Source organism: Dryas octopetala, chromosome 4 (assembly GCF_963921425.1).
Source record: "Dryas octopetala chromosome 4, drDryOcto1.1, whole genome shotgun sequence".
Taxonomy (NCBI): Eukaryota; Viridiplantae; Streptophyta; class Magnoliopsida; order Rosales; family Rosaceae; genus Dryas; species Dryas octopetala.
The window spans coordinates 4,297,610-4,319,277 of NC_141369.1; the positions used below are offsets into that span (position 1 = coordinate 4,297,610).

The 21,668-nt window shown below is 41.7% G+C and overlaps 1 long non-coding RNA gene and 1 pseudogene across 1 annotated transcript; both read right to left on the reverse strand.

Annotated features, from left to right (window-relative positions):
* Positions 1 to 1,128: 1,128 nt before the first annotated feature.
* Positions 1,129 to 20,419, reverse strand: LOC147286255 (uncharacterized; annotated as a pseudogene).
* On the reverse strand, positions 7,388 to 8,197 carry LOC147286256 (uncharacterized). The gene is made up of 3 exons (XR_015122078.1): positions 7,812 to 8,197; positions 7,631 to 7,729; positions 7,388 to 7,496 (listed from the first exon to the last, which is right to left on the reverse strand). It is a non-coding gene; the product is annotated as an uncharacterized LOC147286256 (long non-coding RNA).
* Positions 20,420 to 21,668: the final 1,249 nt, after the last annotated feature.

A 21,668-nucleotide genomic window follows, 5' to 3' on the forward strand; every position in this document is an offset into this window, starting at 1 on the left:
GAACGACAAACAATCTTAAACACAATTTCTTTTCCTTTTACATCGAGCTATGCATAGACATTTCTTTTCAACCTCACATTATCACCAACTCCATGCAAATTCATAGGTAGGGTAAACGGGTAGAGGAGTGAAACTCCCCCAAACTTAGGGTTTGGTATAGGGATGAACAAAGAAAAGGTCATTAGGCTCAAAATGTTTGACTAGGGTTATAACATAGGGTAGGCTTTAGGCTATGGGTTAAAAACAAACAAGGCCTAATATCATCTCCTAAGATTTATGTAGTTATATCCATGCTTTGTATAGAATAAGAGAGAAGTTCTAGCTCTTTGATTCACAATTATATTCCAAGTACTTAATCAAAATAGAGAATAATGAGATCACAACGACTTTATATGACAAGAAAATATTAGAGTAATGTTAACACTCACGAATTGAAGTACAGGGCTCAAAAGCTCACTTAGGTCATACAAGTCTACTCTATTAAGTATATGCATCTCTAAACATGCAAGTCATCACTTAAGCTCATGAAAACAAGGCCACAAGTCCATAGAGTTGTAAAGCATGTTACGAAACAATACTAGATAAAGAAGAATACATACTATATATACAAGCTAGACATGCTCAAAATAACCATACATAATGAAATCAATTAGTTGGGGACTCAAGACTTAAAACAAACAAAAAGACTCAAAAACACTGTTGCATGCTTCTAAAGATTCGAATCCATCACTACGGTGAATGAAATCTTAAGAACAGATGCATTTTAATGTGGGTTTGATACCCTTAATTTACAACAAAAGTTAAAATTTTTATTTTATTTTTTTTTTTTACACACTAAAAACGAAAAATGCGTTGCATTCCCCACCCCCAAACTTAAAAGAAACATTGTCCTCAATGTTTAAATGAATGACAAATGTAATGCACAATGTAATGAAAAGAGGAAGGGAAAAACATCAAATAAAACAAATCTACTTAAATGAGCGAAAAGAGGGTGAAAACGTACCTTGGCTGGTGTGAAAAGGCTCGCCCATGCACAAGTACCAAATCACCTCCTCGTCGTCATCCATCCCTTGGGTTGCCTCCCAAGAAGCGCTAAGTTTCACGTCTTCAGCCAGACCTAGTCTTGTACTAGAAATCAATTTTCTCTTGGTTCAGCTCAAAATCAGGTTCAAGGAAAGGTTTCACACGATGACCATTGACCTTAAATATGTTCCCATTCTTCGGATTCTTGATTTCAACTGTACCATAAGGAAACACTCTAATCACCTCATAAGGTCCGGTCCATCTTGAACGCAACTTGCCCGGGAAGAGACGTAATCTTGTATCATATAATAACACCTTCCCTCCAACAAAGAATTCTCTTGGGCGTAGCTTCTTATCATGGTACCTCTTGGTCCTTTCCTTGTACAACTTAGCATTCTCATATGCGAAATGTCGTATTTCCTCCAGCTCACTAAGTTGCAACTTCCTTTTCTCACCAGCGGCATGAATATCAAAATTGAACTTCTTAATCGCCCAATATGCCTTATGCTCAAGCTCAACTGGTAAATGACAAGCTTTCCCATAGATCAGTCGAAACGGAGACATTCCAATGGGTGTCTTGTAAGCAGTGCGATAAGCCCATAATGCATCATTAAGCTTGGTAGACCAATCCTTCCTATTGGCAAGCACTGTTCTTTCCAAAATGAACTTGATCTCACGATTCGATATTTCCACTTGTCCACTTGTCTGCGGATGATAGGGAGTGGCCACTTTATGCCTTATTCCATACTTCTTCATCACGGCCTCAAACAGCTTATTGCAAAAATGCGACCCCCCATCACTAATGATTGCTCTTGGGGTACCAAATCGTGCAAAGATATTGGTCTTAAGGAAATTCAAGACCACTCGAGCATCATTAGTCCTACACGCAACAGCTTCTACCCACTTAGACACATAATCAACTCCCACCAGAATGTACTCGTATCCAAAAGAAGATGGAAATGGTCCCATGAAATCTATACCCCAAACATCAAAGATTTCGACTTCCAACATGAAGTTTAGCGGCATCTGATCGCGAGCAGAAATATTTCCATCTTCTGACATCTGTCACATGTGAGATAAAACTGATGACAATCATGAAAGATAGTGGGCCAAAAGAAACCTGCTTGAAGAATCTTGTAAGCGGTCTTAGTTCCTCCACCATGGCCTCCACATTCTTTAGAATGGCACATCTCAATGACATTCCTCTGCTCCATTTCCGGTACACATCGTCTTATTAACTGATCTGACCCATATTTGAACAAATAAGGATCATCCCACACATACTGTCTGACATCATGCAAAAACTTCTTCCTTTGGTAGTGTGTCAGATCATTGGGCAACACTCCACTTGCTAAATAATTAGCTATGTCAGCATACCATGGAGTAGTCAAGATGGCAAAAAGCTGCTCGTCCGGGAATGACTCTCGTAACGGTAGTGTGTCCTCTTCAGACTGATCCTCATTGACGAGTCTACTCAAATGGTCTGCTACCACATTCTCACACCCTTTCTTGTCCTTGATCTCAATATCAAATTCCTGTAGCAACAGAGTCCATCTAATCAACCTCGGCTTGGCGTCTTTCTTATTCAGCAGATACTTGAGAGCGGCATGATCCGTGTAGATGATGATCTTAGACCCAATCAAATAACTTCTAAATTTCTCCAAGGCAAAGATCACAGCAAGCAACTCCTTCTCTGTAGTAGAATAGTTCAACTGTGCATCATTCAGAGTCCTGCTTGCATAATAAATCACATGTGGCAGCTTATCAACTCTCTGACCCAAAACTGCTCCAACAGCATAGTCACTTGCATCACACATGAGCTCAAATGGCAAGTTCCAATCAGGTGGCATAATGATCGGAGCAGAAGTGAGTAGCTTCTTCAACTTGTTAAATGCAACCAAGCAATCCTCATTAAACTCGAAATTCACCTCTTTTTGCAATAAGGTGCACAAAGGCCTGGAGATCTTGGAAAAATCCTTGATGAACCTCCTATAAAACCCAGCATGGCCTAGGAAACTTCTTACTTCCTTAACACTCGATGGAGGCGGCAATCTCTGTATCACATCAATCTTGGCCTTATCAACTTGTATGCCCTCCTTCGAAATCACATGACCCAATACTATCCCTTGTTGAACAATAAAATGGCATTTCTCCCAATTAAGCACTAGATTGGCCTCTTGACATCTTTTCAGAACTAAAGACAGATTATCCAGACATGCATCAAAAGACGAACCAAAAACAGAAAAATCATCCATAAATACCTCAATGATTCGTTCCACCATGTCAGAGAAAATAGACATCATGCATCTCTGAAATGTCGCAGGCGCATTGCACAATCCGAATGGCATCCTCCTATAAGCAAATGTACCAAATGGACATGTGAACGTGGTCTTCTCTTGATCCTCAGGCGCAATAGCAATCTGATTGTATCCACTATAACCATCCAAAAAGCAATAGTGACTGTGGCCAGCCAACCTTTCTAACATCTGGTCAATGAATGGCAAAGGAAAGTGATCCTTCCTTGTTGCGGTGTTAAGCTTCCGATAGTCAATACAAACACGCCAACCGGTTTGTGTCCTTTGGGGAACCAACTCATTATGCTCATTCTTCACCACAGTAATACCACTTTTCTTTGGCACTACTTGAACAGGACTAACCCACTTCGAATCACTGATAGGATAAATAATACCAACATCCAACAATTTGATTACCTCATTACGCACAACTTCCTTCAGAGTTGGATTCAGTCTTCTTTGGGCATCACGAGTAGGCCTAGATTCCTCCTCAAGTAAAATTCTATGCATACACACTGTGGGTGAGATTCCCTTGATATCGGCTATGGTCCACCCCAATGCTAACCGATTTTCCTTCAGAACTCTCAAAAGTCTTTCTTCCTCGCCTGCACTCAAATTAGCTGCAATAATCACAGGCAAAGTCTCATTTTCTCCCAAAAATGCATATTTCAAGTGCTCCGGTAACGGTTTCAGCTCCAATTTAGGTGCTTGCTCAATAGAAGGAAGCGTCTTTTGATTCGTAGGCACTAACATTTCAAACTGGTTGAACCACTTATTTCTGAGAGGTCGGGTGCCTTCCAAACGTGTAGGAGTTGTTTCCACGATTTCATCTAATTCACTGGACTCTGGTGTTCCCAAAGCAACCTCCAATGTATCTTCTGCAAGGCTAGTTTCGCACACTTCCTCAACCAATGGGTCCAAACTATCAATCCTCAAGCAATCATCCTCCTCCTTTGGATACCTCATTGCACCAAAAACATCAAACTCAACTGTTTCACCAAGAACAGACATTGTCAACTTCCCATTACTCACATCAATCTTGGTGTTCGCTGTGGCCATGAACGGTCTTCCCAATATGATCGGTAGCTCATTCCCTCTAATTGGGGTATCCTCCATTTCAAGAATGATAAAATCAGCGGGCATGATCAAATCTGCAACCCGGACCAGCACATCTTCAACCACACCTTTCGGAACCTTTACTGAACGATCTGCCAATTGAAGAGTAACACTAGTAGGTTTAAGATCTCCTATGCCCAACTGTGCGAAAACTGAATATGGCATCAAATTAATACTTGCTCCCAAATCCAGCAATGCCTTCTCAAACTTATGATCCCCAACCAAACATGGAATCGTAAAACTGCCAGGGTCCTTCTGTAACGACCCGACCCAAATTTTCACTAGAAATTTAAATTTTTATTCGACTATGGTTTTGAGAGGTTTTTAAAAGATGTTGAATTGTAATTTTAAAGATTTTGGGATTTATTTGGAAAATAAAAAGGGTTTTGATTTAAAATTTTTATTTTTTTTGTTTGGGCTTGACCCAAAGTTGACTTTTAAAATCAATGAGATTTTGACTTTGACTTTGGGTTAGATAGGTTTCGATTCCACGATTTCATAGACACGTAGCACGCGTCATTTCGAGTTACGGTTTGAAAGATACGGACACGTGAAGTGAGGGGCAATTTTGTAAATTTGTATAAGTGGGTTTTTAAAACACCCAAAATCAGAAATTTTTTTCTGATTTCTCTCTCTCTCTCCAGAAAATTCTACACTCTTCTCCCTCCCCCTTTATCTCTCTCTCTCCCCCACACCCTCTCACTTCTCTCTCTCCCCGGAGCTCACTCACCTCCCCCTCTCTTCTCTCACCGGCGCGGCCAGCTCCGGCCTACTCCCCGGCGACCAGAGGCCGACGACCAGCTACCCCACTGACCCAGTTTTCTCTCTCCCTGTGCTCTCTCTCTCCTTCGCGTCTCTCCCTCTCTCTCTCCCCCTTCTCGGCGCGCGACACCACCAGGTCGGACCGTCCTCTCCGGCGAGTTTCCCGACGACCCGAGCTCACTGGTCGACTCCCCACGCCGGCGCAGAAATCACCCAGCAGCGAGCCTTGGTCATCTCAGCCTCGCGCGCACAGAGATCAGCCATAAAATCCCCAGCCGGCGCCCCTTCTCTTCAGCGATTCCGGCCACCTCCGGCCTTCGTTCGGCTTGTTTTCAGGTGGGTTTTCTTCCCTCTTCTGTGGGTTTCCTTCCTTCTTCGTTGGAATTTAATTTCCTCTGATTTGTAGCTTAAAAATCTGAATTTAAAATTTGTGAATTTAAGAAGCCATTTCGGGATTCCTTGAAGGTTGAGATTTTGAGTTAATCTTGTTGTATTTTGGATAATTTTCACTCTTAGGAAAGTTATTCTATGATTAGCATCAAAAATCAGAGTTAATTTGGAGGATTTTGGACATTGAGAAGTTTGATTGCAAGGGTTGGAACCCATTTCGGATTTGCTAAGGATTGGCTGGGTTTTGTGGAAATTTTTAGAGTGGTTTGGATAATTTCTCCACTAGTCAAACCTCTAAGTGTCGACCCCAATGAGAAACTTGAAGAAATTTGGAGTTTTGGGTGAAATTGATCTTTGGAGTTGTCACTTTGGTCAGTGGCAGCAGTGGTGATAACCTTTCAATTTTAAATTCTTATTTCTAAGGTCCTTTTTGAGAGTCTATTGGGAATGGTCGTCGATTTTGGAAAGGGTGGAAGCCTGAGAAATGTCCGGATTGCTTTTGGTAAATGTTTGGGTACCCTTTCCGTTATCGAAACTATCGTTAAAATAAATCGTGGTTTTGGAGGTAGGCTATATATTTATTTATGTTTTTAAATTCGGATTGAGGTTGGTTTGAGCCGAGTAGTTTTTGAGGAAGGAGGGAGTGTGTTGAGATTTTTGTGAGTAAGTAATTTAATCGTTGAGCCAAACAAGTAAGAGGCGTGACGTTAGGTTCATTTACACCCACACTCTAGTTGTTATTGAGTCAAGACTAATAGGATGTTTATTGTTAGGCGAGACGATCGTGGTTCAAGACGATCCGGCTAAGGATCGACGCTAGGAATCTTCTCTGTGAGTGGACTTTACTTGCAATTATTTTCCTAAATTCATGATTTAATCATTTGGTTATTGAATTTGTTTGAGAGATAAAAGAAGATGAATTGGATCTTTGTTTTGGAAGTCTTTTCTTAAATCATGATTTTATTATTTGGTTATCATGAGTCTTGAATTAGAAATATTGATTTGAGTTACGAGTTTTATAAAGTTAAATGAACAGTTTTAAACCGTCATATTAGTACCCCCTACAGCAGGTACATAATTGCTCTGCACTCGCTGTAACGCCCCGATCCTTGGGCCCAAAAATACACTGAAACTTTGTCCTTTAAACCTCTTTTCAAAGAATGAGCCATGCACTTAAATATAATAAATAAATACGTTAAATAAATCAGAGTGGGAGCTCAAAACATTTATGTAAAATTCACTGTATAAGATCAATTAAATCAAATTAAAATGAGTCTCACTGCCTCGTCTTCTTCTCACTGCCTCCTCAGCCTGCTTAACCTGCAAAACACCAATAACCACACTGTACCATATCCATGGTACACCGGGTCATTCAAACAAATAACCCGGTAAGCTCACTAGAGCTCGTATGAGTGAAATGACGAAATAATTTATCCTCAATAAAATCCTTAACTTCCATACTTAATAATAATTCACAATAATAACCATATATATTCAATCACACAATAATTTCATCACCAATCATCCAAACATCAAAATAAATCATAAATCCTCGAATTGACATCATAAATCCCATCAATAAATAATAATCCTCATTCTGGCAAATCAATTGCCTAAACGTCAGCTATTAACCTCAATCTCGAATCATTCACATCCTAACTCATAACCTCAAATGCATAATCCATTCATCAATTCCATCCTCAAGATTCAAGCCTAGACCTACCCAGTCCTAGTCAAATCAAGTTTTAGCAACAAATGCACACAAGAAATCCAGCAAACAGTTAAACTAACTAATTTCACTCACAGTCTAACCACGCGAAAAGACCGAAATGCCCTTCTTGGCTCCTTTGCTCGGATCTCAAATCCGGCAGCATAACGGCATCGAGAATGAGATTTCCCGAGCCCGTGTACCTGTTAAGACCAGACAACCAAATAAATACACACAGAAACACAATTGGGCCACTGACGACCGAAACGGGCGGCCGCCACCACACACGGTGGCTGCCCCACCCCAAACAACACACCAAAAATCACCGAAAACTCACCACAAGCTTCGGGTGACTGGCCAGAGGCCAAAAATCAACAATTCCAGCCATCGGTGTGGCCAAACGCAGCGGGACCCGCGGTGGTCCGTGGTGGTCAACCTGCCCGAATTTCAAAACTCAAAATTAACAAAAACGAATTACACAGGCACGAAGGAGACGTCGAGAGGATCAACCTTTATACCTGGGTCGACGGCCAATTCTCGCCGGAAAAGCTCGAAACTGGCCGGAGAAGTTGCCGGCCATCTCAGCGTCGATCCGCCGTCGGGGAGCGTCGGGTGGACGATCGGAGCACACCATCGTGCTCGGCTCGACGAGAGGAAGCTTCCAGGGCCGGAGCTGGGCCGCGAAGACGCCGGAAACGGTGAGTCAACGCCGGACCTCCAAACGGGCGAAAACTGGTTCTCGGGTCTCGGGGCATTTCTGGGCTGCGCCGCCACCAGGGGGAGGAAGAGGGAAGGACGGCGAGGATATCTGGGCTGGTCCCGTCGCCAGCCACGGCCGGACGCGCTGCCACGCGCCGGTGGCAGATCGGCGAAGGTGAGAGGTGCGAGAGACAGGGGCGCGGGGAGAGAGAGAGAGAGAGAGAGAGAGAGAGAGAGAGAGAGAGTGAGAGAGTGTGTGTTATAAAAATCTGAAATTTTGGGTTTTTAAACCACTTTCGTAAAAATTACAAATTTGCCCTTTACTTCAAAAGCTCGTAACTTTCAAACCATAACTCCAATCGATACGTGCCGCGTGTCTACGAACTCGTGGGATCGAGACCTTTCCAACGTGCCCAAAGTCCAAGGCGAAAGCCCACTAGTTTTAAAAGTCAACTTTTTGTCGCGCCCAATTTAACACAAAATTTTAAAAATTAACCCAAAACCTCTTTAAATTCTAAATAAATTCCCAAAATCCTTAAAATAAATTCTCAAAATATGTAAAATAAATCGTTGAAAAATACGGGGTCTTACACTCGCCTTGAGATGACTCGGCGGTGTGTGACCAGCACAGGTGTATATTTGCTCTGCACTTGCCTAGAGATGACTCGGCGGTGTATGACCAGCACAGGTGTATATTTGCTCTGCACTTGCCTAGAGATGACTCGGCGGTGTATGACCAGCACAGGTACATAATTGCTCTGCACTTGCCTAGAGATGACTCGGCGGTGTATGACCAGCACAGGTGTATATTTGCTCTGCACTTGCCTAGAGATGACTCGGCGGTGTATGACCAGCACAGGTGTATATTTGCTCTGCACTTGCCTAGAGATGACTCGGCGGTGTATGACCAGCACAGGTACATAATTGCTCTGCACTCGCCTAGAGATGACTCGGCGGTGTATGACCAGCACAAGTGTATATTTGCTCTGCACTTGCCTAGAGATGACTCGGCGGTGTATGACCAGCACAGGTACATAATTGCTCTGCACTCGCCTAGAGATGACTCGGCGGTGTATGGCCAGCACAGGTGTATATTTGCTCTGCACTTGCCTAGAGATGACTCGGCAGTGTATGACAAGCAGTTTCCCGGGTACTAGTGTGGCGTGAGTTTTCAGTTGTTGATTATTAATTATTTTTTTTGAGTTTGATTTACGGTTCGAGGTGATTTAAAATAGATTTGAATGAAGAAATTTTGAAATGGTTTTAAACTGGGGGTTTCAAAGAGTAACGTGAGGTTTTAGAGCTAAACGTGGTTTATGAGGATTTTCTGAAACAGGAAGTTTACTTTTGTTTTCATTTTGTTTAAACTGTCCACTCACTGAGTTATCTCACGGTTTATTTTGTTGTCTTAAATTGTCCCCCAGGTAGTAGCTTTGGTGGAGGTCGAGCCAATAACGTCGAGGCATTTGTGTCCATCTTCCGACTCGGACCCTGTAGGCGCCATGTAATTTTGTAGAAATTCCTTGTAATAGAATAGGAGCTCTGATAACCATTCTAAAATTTTAAGTTGGATTTCTGTGAAATTGTTGGGTCTGAGACCCTATTTTGGTTGTGGTAGAGGTGGTTGCATTTTAGAAGTGCTTTTTAACAGGTTTTGAAATTTCTGGGTTAGTCCATTTTCAGGGGAGGTTCTGCCGAATTTTCGGTAGGAATTTCCTTGAATTTGGATTCCCGCAGGATCTCTCCGGGTTTCAGGGTGGAATCCGGGGGCGGTCCTGTCAACTTGGTATCAGAGCATTAGGTTTTGAATCCCTGTAGACTTCCCATCTAGGGTGTAACTTTTAGTGTACGAAATCGGTTTTCACTTGTGACAAAGCGTGGACATGCCTCTCGACGTGGCCGACCTCATAGAAGTTGTAGTAAGTTTTGGGGGATATAGTTTATTTTATTGACGTGACTTAAAGGGATGATAGGAGAAATTAGAATGTGGTAGGCATATGGAAAGCAAGAAATCCAAGTATTGGATTAAGTAAGGGTTGATATTAGAAGAGGAGGGACATCACAAAGCGATGACATATGAAGTGATGCTTTTATTTAAAAGAGTAAGCTTGAGATTGTTGTAATTCCACTAATCTAGCTTTCTTAATTTGGGGCATGTGAGTACTCAATGGATTGATGATAATTTATGGATGGTAATGAGGAGCTAGACCATTTTGGAGACATAAGTATCTTGTGATGGAAGTCTGGGTAGTTGGAGTTGAGATAGACCTGAATACATCACACATTGCTAAGGAAATGATAGGAGCTTGAGGGTGACCCCTTAGTTCACGATGATAATTTATTTCTCATTTTTATGGATACGTAAGGAATGGTTTGAAAGACGTAGTAATTAACGATACTTGAAGCCGCGATCATATTTATGTTGGATACATTAGAGGTCAAAGAGTTAATCAGAGTGGCGCAGCGGAAGCGTAGTGGTGCCCAGTCCAACCATGTCAGTAGAGTTGGATAACGACAGAGGGGTCAGCCAGGACGCCCTAGAGCCCAGGGCAGAGTCTTCGCCATGACGCAGCAGGACGCTTTGGCTTCACCGGATGTCATCATGGGTACGTTATCTATCTTTGGGCATAATGCAATATTTTTATAGACTCTGGACACACACACACTCTTGCGTGTCACGTTTTCTCGTTTTGATTGTCGATAAGAGATAAACTTTCTTGATTTGTGGGTTAGAGTGGTTTTCAAATGATTTAAAGGTTTTAAAATGGATTTATTTCGTAATGGTTTTATCCCTGAAAACTTTATCTAGGGTTTGACGTTCTATCATATTTTTAAGTTTTTATTCTTGAGGCACACTTAATTTATTTAAGTTTGTTGTGGAGTGATATTCTTAGTTTAAATATTCTTGGTTTTCTCGAACGGAAGGAAATGTCAAAATTCACGCATATTTAAATTTATGGTTGTTGAAAGGAGGTTTGATTTGATGGGCGATAAGAAGTTTGCAATTACAGTTCACTTAAATTAAAGTTTTCTACTAAATTTCGAGGACGAAATTTTTGTAAGGGGGGAAGGTTGTAACGACCCGACCCAAATTTTCACTAGAAATTTAAATTTTTATTCGACTATGGTTTTGAGAGGTTTTTAAAAGATGTTGAATTGTAATTTTAAAGATTTTGGGATTTATTTGGAAAATAAAAAGGGTTTTGATTTAAAATTTTTATTTTTTTTGTTTGGGCTTGACCCAAAGTTGACTTTTAAAATCAATGAGATTTTGACTTTGACTTTGCGTCCGTTAGATAGGTTTCGATTCCACGATTTCATAGACACGTAGCACGCGTCATTTCGAGTTACGGTTTGAAAGATACGGACACGTGAAGTGAGGGGCAATTTTGTAAATTTGTATAAGTGGGTTTTTAAAACACCCAAAATCAGAAATTTTTTTCTGATTTCTCTCTCTCTCTCCAGAAAATTCTACACTCTTCTCCCTCCCCCTTTATCTCTCTCTCTCCCCCACACCCTCTCACTTCTCTCTCTCCCTGGAGCTCACTCACCTCCCCCTCTCTTCTCTCACCGGCGCGGCCAGCTCCGGCCTACTCCCCGGCGACCAGAGGCCGACGACCAGCTACCCCACTGACCCAGTTTTCTCTCTCCCTGTGCTCTCTCTCTCCTTCGCGTCTCTCCCTCTCTCTCTCCCCCTTCTCGGCGCACGACACCACCAGGCCGGACCGTCCTCTCCGGCGAGTTTCCCGACGACCCGAGCTCACTGGTCGACTCCCCACGCCGGCGCAGAAATCACCCAGCAGCGAGCCTTGGTCATCTCAGCCTCGCGCGCACAGAGATCAGCCAGAAAATCCCCAGCCGCCGCCCCTTCTCTTCAGCGATTCCGGCCACCTCCGGCCTTCGTTCGGCTTGTTTTCAGGTGGGTTTTCTTCCCTCTTCTGTGGGTTTCCTTCCTTCTTCGTTGGAATTTAATTTCCTCTGATTTGTAGCTTAAAAATCTGAATTTAAAATTTGTGAATTTAAGAAGCCATTTCGGGATTCCTTGAAGGTTGAGATTTTGAGTTAATCTTGTTGTATTTTGGATAATTTTCACTCTTAGGAAAGTTATTCTATGATTAGCATCAAAAATCAGAGTTAATTTGGAGGATTTTGGACATTGAGAAGTTTGATTGTAAGGGTTGGAACCCATTTCGGATTTGCTAAGGATTGGCTGGGTTTTGTGGAAATTTTTAGAGTGGTTTGGATAATTTCTCCACTAGTAAAACCTCTAAGTGTCGACCCCAATGAGAAACTTGAAGAAATTTGGAGTTTTGGGTGAAATTGATCTTTGGAGTTGTCACTTTGGTCAGTGGCAGCAGTGGTGATAACCTTTCAATTTTAAATTCTTATTTCTAAGGTCCTTTTTGAGAGTCTATTGGGAATGGTCGTCGATTTTGGAAAGGGTGGAAGCCTGAGAAATGTCCGGATTGCTTTTGGTAAATGTTTGGGTACCCTTTCCGTTATCGAAACTATCGTTAAAATAAATCGTGGTTTTGGAGGTAGGCTATATATTTATTTATGTTTTTAAATTCGGATTGAGGTTGGTTTGAGCCGAGTAGTTTTTGAGGAAGGAGGGAGTGTGTTGAGATTTTTGTGAGTAAGTAATTTAATCGTTGAGCCAAACAAGTAAGAGGCGTGACGTTAGGTTCATTTACACCCACACTCTAGTTGTTATTGAGTCAAGACTAATAGGATGTTTATTGTTAGGCGAGACGATCGTGGTTCAAGACGATCCGGCTAAGGATCGACGCTAGGAATCTTCTCTGTGAGTGGACTTTACTTGCAATTATTTTCCTAAATTCATGATTTAATCATTTGGTTATTGAATTTGTTTGAGAGATAAAAGAAGATGAATTGGATCTTTGTTTTGGAAGTCTTTTCTTAAATCATGATTTTATTATTTGGTTATCATGAGTCTTGAATTAGAAATATTGATTTGAGTTACGAGTTTTATAAAGTTAAATGAACAGTTTTAAACCGCCATATTAGTACCCCCTACAGCAGGTCCATAATTGCTCTGCACTCGCCTTGAGATGACTCGGCGGTGTATGACCAGCACAGGTGTATATTTGCTCTGCACTTGCCTAGAGATGACTCGGCGGTGTATGACCAGCACAGGTGTATATTTGCTCTGCACTTGCCTAGAGATGACTCGGCGGTGTATGACCAGCACAGGTGTATATTTGCTCTGCACTTGCCTAGAGATGACTCGGCGGTGTATGACCAGCACAGGTACATAATTGCTCTGCACTTGCCTAGAGATGACTCGGCGGTGTATGACCAGCACAGGTGTATATTTGCTCTGCACTTGCCTAGAGATGACTCGGCGGTGTATGACCAGCACAGGTGTATATTTGCTCTGCACTTGCCTAGAGATGACTCGGCGGTGTATGACCAGCACAGGTACATAATTGCTCTGCACTCGCCTAGAGATGACTCGGCGGTGTATGACCAGCACAGGTGTATATTTGCTCTGCACTTGCCTAGAGATGACTCGGCTGTGTATGACCAGCACAGGTACATAATTGCTCTGCACTCGCCTAGAGATGACTCGGCGGTGTATGACCAGCACAGGTGTATATTTGCTCTGCACTTGCCTAGAGATGACTCGGCAGTGTATGACCAGCAGTTTCCCGGGTACTAGTGTGGCGTGAGTTTTCAGTTGTTGAGTATTAATTATTTTTTTTGAGTTTGATTTACGGTTCGAGGTGATTTAAAATAGATTTGAATGAAGAAATTTTGAAATGGTTTTAAACTGGGGGTTTCAAAGAGTAACGTGAGGTTTTAGAGCTAAACGTGGTTTATGAGGATTTTCTGAAACAGGAAGTTTACTTTTGTTTTCATTTTGTTTAAACTGTCCACTCACTGAGTTATCTCACGGTTTATTTTGTTGTCTTAAATTGTCCCCCAGGTAGTAGCTTTGGTGGAGGTCGAGCCAATAACGTCGAGGCATTTGTGTCCATCTTCCGACTCGGACCCTGTAGGCGCCATGTAATTTTGTAGAAATTCCTTGTAATAGAATAGGAGCTCTGATAACCATTCTAAAATTTTAAGTTGGATTTCTGTGAAATTGTTGGGTCTGAGACCCTATTTTGGTTGTGGTAGAGGTGGTTGCATTTTAGAAGTGCTTTTTAACAGGTTTTGAAATTTCTGGGTTAGTCCATTTTCAGGGGAGGTTCTGCCGAATTTTCGGTAGGAATTTCCTTGAATTTGGATTCCCGCAGGATCTCTCCGGGTTTCAGGGTGGAATCCGGGGGCGGTCCTGTCAACTTGGTATCAGAGCATTAGGTTTTGAATCCCTGTAGACTTCCCATCTAGGGTGTAACTTTTAGTGTACGAAATCGGTTTTCACTTGTGACAAAGCGTGGACATGCCTCTCGACGTGGCCGACCTCATAGAAGTTGTAGTAAGTTTTGGGGGATATAGTTTATTTTATTGACGTGACTTAAAGGGATGATAGGAGAAATTAGAATGTGGTAGGCATATGGAAAGCAAGAAATCCAAGTATTGGATTAAGTAAGGGTTGATATTAGAAGAGGAGGGACATCACAAAGCGATGACATATGAAGTGATGCTTTTATTTAAAAGAGTAAGCTTGAGATTGTTGTAATTCCACTAATCTAGCTTTCTTAATTTGGGGCATGTGAGTACTCAATGGATTGATGATAATTTATGGATGGTAATGAGGAGCTAGACCATTTTGGAGACATAAGTATCTTGTGATGGAAGTCTGGGTAGTTGGAGTTGAGATAGACCTGAATACATCACACATTGCTAAGGAAATGATAGGAGCTTGAGGGTGACCCCTTAGTTCACGATGATAATTTATTTCTCATTTTTATGGATACGTAAGGAATGGTTTGAAAGACGTAGTAATTAACGATACTTGAAGCCGCGATCATATTTATGTTGGATACATTAGAGGTCAAAGAGTTAATCAGAGTGGCGCAGCGGAAGCGTAGTGGTGCCCAGTCCAACCATGTCAGTAGAGTTGGATAACGACAGAGGGGTCAGCCAGGACGCCCTAGAGCCCAGGGCAGAGTCTTCGCCATGACGCAGCAGGACGCTTTGGCTTCACCGGATGTCATCATGGGTACGTTATCTATCTTTGGGCATAATGCAATATTTTTATAGACTCTGGACACACACACACTCTTGCGTGTCACGTTTTCTCGTTTTGATTGTCGATAAGAGATAAACTTTCTTGATTTGTGGGTTAGAGTGGTTTTCAAATGATTTAAAGGTTTTAAAATGGATTTATTTCGTAATGGTTTTATCCCTGAAAACTTTATCTAGGGTTTGACGTTCTATCATATTTTTAAGTTTTTATTCTTGAGGCACACTTAATTTATTTAAGTTTGTTGTGGAGTGATATTCTTAGTTTAAATATTCTTGGTTTTCTCGAACGGAAGGAAATGTCAAAATTCACGCATATTTAAATTTATGGTTGTTGAAAGGAGGTTTGATTTGATGGGCGATAAGAAGTTTGCAATTACAGTTCACTTAAATTAAAGTTTTCTACTAAATTTCGAGGACGAAATTTTTGTAAGGGGGGAAGGTTGTAACGACCCGACCCAAATTTTCACTAGAAATTTAAATTTTTATTCGACTATGGTTTTGAGAGGTTTTTAAAAGATGTTGAATTGTAATTTTAAAGATTTTGGGATTTATTTGGAAAATAAAAAGGGTTTTGATTTAAAATTTTTATTTTTTTTGTTTGGGCTTGACCCAAAGTTGACTTTTAAAATCAATGAGATTTTGACTTTGACTTTGCGTCCGTTAGATAGGTTTCGATTCCACGATTTCATAGACACGTAGCACGCGTCATTTCGAGTTACGGTTTGAAAGATACGGACACGTGAAGTGAGGGGCAATTTTGTAAATTTGTATAAGTGGGTTTTTAAAACACCCAAAATCAGAAATTTTTTTCTGATTTCTCTCTCTCTCTCCAGAAAATTCTACACTCTTCTCCCTCCCCCTTTATCTCTCTCTCTCCCCCACACCCTCTCACTTCTCTCTCTCCCTGGAGCTCACTCACCTCCCCCTCTCTTCTCTCACCGGCGCGGCCAGCTCCGGCCTACTCCCCGGCGACCAGAGGCCGACGACCAGCTACCCCACTGACCCAGTTTTCTCTCTCCCTGTGCTCTCTCTCTCCTTCGCGTCTCTCCCTCTCTCTCTCCCCCTTCTCGGCGCACGACACCACCAGGCCGGACCGTCCTCTCCGGCGAGTTTCCCGACGACCCGAGCTCACTGGTCGACTCCCCACGCCGGCGCAGAAATCACCCAGCAGCGAGCCTTGGTCATCTCAGCCTCGCGCGCACAGAGATCAGCCAGAAAATCCCCAGCCGCCGCCCCTTCTCTTCAGCGATTCCGGCCACCTCCGGCCTTCGTTCGGCTTGTTTTCAGGTGGGTTTTCTTCCCTCTTCTGTGGGTTTCCTTCCTTCTTCGTTGGAATTTAATTTCCTCTGATTTGTAGCTTAAAAATCTGAATTTAAAATTTGTGAATTTAAGAAGCCATTTCGGGATTCCTTGAAGGTTGAGATTTTGAGTTAATCTTGTTGTATTTTGGATAATTTTCACTCTTAGGAAAGTTATTCTATGATTAGCATCAAAAATCAGAGTTAATTTGGAGGATTTTGGACATTGAGAAGTTTGATTGTAAGGGTTGGAACCCATTTCGGATTTGCTAAGGATTGGCTGGGTTTTGTGGAAATTTTTAGAGTGGTTTGGATAATTTCTCCACTAGTAAAACCTCTAAGTGTCGACCCCAATGAGAAACTTGAAGAAATTTGGAGTTTTGGGTGAAATTGATCTTTGGAGTTGTCACTTTGGTCAGTGGCAGCAGTGGTGATAACCTTTCAATTTTAAATTCTTATTTCTAAGGTCCTTTTTGAGAGTCTATTGGGAATGGTCGTCGATTTTGGAAAGGGTGGAAGCCTGAGAAATGTCCGGATTGCTTTTGGTAAATGTTTGGGTACCCTTTCCGTTATCGAAACTATCGTTAAAATAAATCGTGGTTTTGGAGGTAGGCTATATATTTATTTATGTTTTTAAATTCGGATTGAGGTTGGTTTGAGCCGAGTAGTTTTTGAGGAAGGAGGGAGTGTGTTGAGATTTTTGTGAGTAAGTAATTTAATCGTTGAGCCAAACAAGTAAGAGGCGTGACGTTAGGTTCATTTACACCCACACTCTAGTTGTTATTGAGTCAAGACTAATAGGATGTTTATTGTTAGGCGAGACGATCGTGGTTCAAGACGATCCGGCTAAGGATCGACGCTAGGAATCTTCTCTGTGAGTGGACTTTACTTGCAATTATTTTCCTAAATTCATGATTTAATCATTTGGTTATTGAATTTGTTTGAGAGATAAAAGAAGATGAATTGGATCTTTGTTTTGGAAGTCTTTTCTTAAATCATGATTTTATTATTTGGTTATCATGAGTCTTGAATTAGAAATATTGATTTGAGTTACGAGTTTTATAAAGTTAAATGAACAGTTTTAAACCGCCATATTAGTACCCCCTACAGCAGGTCCATAATTGCTCTGCACTCGCCTTGAGATGACTCGGCGGTGTATGACCAGCACAGGTGTATATTTGCTCTGCACTTGCCTAGAGATGACTCGGCGGTGTATGACCAGCACAGGTGTATATTTGCTCTGCACTTGCCTAGAGATGACTCGGCGGTGTATGACCAGCACAGGTGTATATTTGCTCTGCACTTGCCTAGAGATGACTCGGCGGTGTATGACCAGCACAGGTACATAATTGCTCTGCACTTGCCTAGAGATGACTCGGCGGTGTATGACCAGCACAGGTGTATATTTGCTCTGCACTTGCCTAGAGATGACTCGGCGGTGTATGACCAGCACAGGTGTATATTTGCTCTGCACTTGCCTAGAGATGACTCGGCGGTGTATGACCAGCACAGGTACATAATTGCTCTGCACTCGCCTAGAGATGACTCGGCGGTGTATGACCAGCACAGGTGTATATTTGCTCTGCACTTGCCTAGAGATGACTCGGCTGTGTATGACCAGCACAGGTACATAATTGCTCTGCACTCGCCTAGAGATGACTCGGCGGTGTATGACCAGCACAGGTGTATATTTGCTCTGCACTTGCCTAGAGATGACTCGGCAGTGTATGACCAGCAGTTTCCCGGGTACTAGTGTGGCGTGAGTTTTCAGTTGTTGAGTATTAATTATTTTTTTTGAGTTTGATTTACGGTTCGAGGTGATTTAAAATAGATTTGAATGAAGAAATTTTGAAATGGTTTTAAACTGGGGGTTTCAAAGAGTAACGTGAGGTTTTAGAGCTAAACGTGGTTTATGAGGATTTTCTGAAACAGGAAGTTTACTTTTGTTTTCATTTTGTTTAAACTGTCCACTCACTGAGTTATCTCACGGTTTATTTTGTTGTCTTAAATTGTCCCCCAGGTAGTAGCTTTGGTGGAGGTCGAGCCAATAACGTCGAGGCATTTGTGTCCATCTTCCGACTCGGACCCTGTAGGCGCCATGTAATTTTGTAGAAATTCCTTGTAATAGAATAGGAGCTCTGATAACCATTCTAAAATTTTAAGTTGGATTTCTGTGAAATTGTTGGGTCTGAGACCCTATTTTTGTTGTGGTAGAGGTGGTTGCATTTTAGAAGTGCTTTTTAACAGGTTTTGAAATTTCTGGGTTAGTCCATTTTCAGGGGAGGTTCTGCCGAATTTTCGGTAGGAATTTCCTTGAATTTGGATTCCCGCAGGATCTCTCCGGGTTTCAGGGTGGAATCCGGGGGCGGTCCTGTCACCTTCAACTTGGGCGGCAACTTTCTTTGCAAAACAGCACTGACTTCTTCACTTAGACACACCTGTTCATGTTCTTTGAATTTCCTCTTGTGTGTGCACAATTCCTTCAAGAACTTGGCATACGTAGGAATCTGCTGAATAGCGTCAAGCAAAGGAATATTGATTTCCACTTTCTTAAATATCTCTAAAATTTCCTTGGCTTGCTCATCCTTATTCTGCTTCCATTGACGTTGAGGGAAAGGCAACGGAGCTCTTGGAATAGAGGAAGTAATCTCGGCCTTCTTGCTAGCACGCGTAGCAATGTGCTTTTCTTGTTTCTTTCTTTCCTCCTCTTCCTCATCCTTAACCTTAACTTTATCCCTCTTATACTTTTCCACTTGTTCAGGATCTAGCATCTCAACCTCATCCTCATTACCCGGATTATCCTCTTGAGTAGTGCCCACTTTGTTGTCAATCACTTTCCCACTTCTCAAAGTAGTGATCGCTTCTGCCCTATCCTGAATTGGTGCACCCTTTACCACTTTGTCCAAAGTTAAAGTCACTTGTTCCAATTGGGCTTCCAAACTTGAAATAGCTTTAGCTATGACATTCAACTGCTCCTCAGTTTTGTTCATGAATGACTTGGTATCATTAGACATCGAAGTTGTACTCTGAGCTAGTGCGGCAATCATGTCCTCCAAATAAGTACTTCGTTGCTTAACAGGGGACTGTACACTCGGTCTAATTTGAACTTTTTCAACCTCAAAACATGGCTCTCCTTGTGATGACCTAGCTCCTTGATTCGCCATCAGAACTTGCATCATTTGCTTAAGTTCAGACATCTCAGCTTCCATAGCTGATTTCTTTTCCACTCTTTTCCGTCTGTTCCACTGTTGTGAATTCAACGCCAATGTATCAAAGAGTGTCCATGCTTCTTCAAAAGTCTTCTTTTTCAGTGCTCCTCCACATGTCATGTCCACCATACTACGATCTTGATCCAACAAACCCTCATAAAAGTACTCAATTTGCATCCATGGGGCAAAATTAAGATGTGGACACGAAGTCAGAAGCTCTTGGTACCTTTCCCAACTCTCATGAAACACTTCATCCTCTGATTGTGTAAACCCCAAGATTTGCTTCCTCACAATGGTAGTCTTGCTAACTGGATAGAACCTCAACAGAAACTTAGATGCCAGTTCTTCCCATGTTTTAATAGAAGCGACCTGCAAGGAAAACAACCAATGTTTAGCTTTATCTTTAAGAGAGAATGGAAATAACCTTAACTTCCTTTGATCATCGCTCAACCCCCTCAGCTTGCCAATCTCGCATATTGCATGAAATTCCTTAATATGCACGTAGGGATCCTCTCCTTCTAACCCATGAAATGATGGAAGAAGTTTGATTGTCCCACTTGAAAGTTCAAAATCAGCTTCCACTTGAGAGTAAACAATGCACGTAGGTTGAGCTAGAAGCGTTGGAGACGAATAATCACTCAAAGGTATTCTCATTTGAGATGCATTCGGCTGCAAGGTCTCCTCGACTTCCTCTTCTGATTTCTCCTCTTCGTATGCTTTTTCAGATTCACTTCCTTTCGGCGACACAAGAGTCGACCTCATCCTTAATGGTGTCCAATTGAGTCTCGGCCTTCCCTTGTACGCACTCAACACCTTTTGGCCTTCTACGCGTGAAAGAGGAATGATCTTCGAATTTGATTCTTCCATTGTACCTTAAGAACAAGAGAAATCAGCAAAAATTAAAAACAAAAACAGCAAATAAAACCTAACTAAAATGACTTAACTAAAGTTAATTAAACTAGCAATCAACACAAATAACAATTCCCCGGCAACGGCGCCAAAAACTTGTTGTATGTTTTCCTAGAGCAATTATAATAAACCTTTTTAACAACTCTAGGTTAACTCGCAAGTGTACGAATCGCGGAGTAGCAAAGCTTACAAATACGAGGTCGATCCCACAGGGAGTTGTACCAGTGTTATGATCACTAACTTAATTAAATTAGATTAAATCAACTCTAACTCACACACGCAAATGGGGGTTTAGATTGGTTTTTGAGACTAGACAAACTAACAGATAAATGACAAAACTTTAAAATAACAACTGAATGAATTTGAATAAAACAATAATAAAGAAACACTAGGGGTCAGAATCCACCACTAGCATACCATTCACTCTACTATGGATTTTAACAATCAATATATAAACATGTTGACAAAGTTCGTCTACTAAAAGGTTTGGCTAGTCACTTTTAGCAATTACTCCCCTTACTGTGCATAAACTAAGAGCTTCTTGGGCCTTCCTTAGCCAGTTAACTTGCATGTTCCCTAGTTCTAAGCTAAGGCAGCTGTTACCCATGCAAGAGTCGTTACGATTTGTGAGAGTGACAAACACATAGCGCATGGCTCCAAATTAATGTACTGTATGTCATCTATGATCTCTTTTCTCATGAATATTATCTTAGGATACCCACTTGTTGCCTATTGAAACTATCATCCTTTCGAGCTTATTTAGTTTCACAACATATATCTAGATGCATGCAACCTAAGGTGATCAGTCAAAGATGCGAAACAAATAGATTCAATTTAAACAGAGATCCAAGATTTGTCAACATATAAACAATCAAAATATTAATAATCCATAGTAAAAGTGAACAGCAATGCTAGGGCTTCATCCTAGCCCTAGCCCAATATTCAGTTACACATAATTAAATCCATAAATAAACAAAGCATAATTTAAACAATTAAAATAAAAGAAAGGGAAGAAGAAATCAAGCGACGGATGACGAGGTGGAGGCGGCTCCACCCTTGGACGGTGTGGCTGCAAGGTGGCGTGATGGCTGCTGCTCGGCTT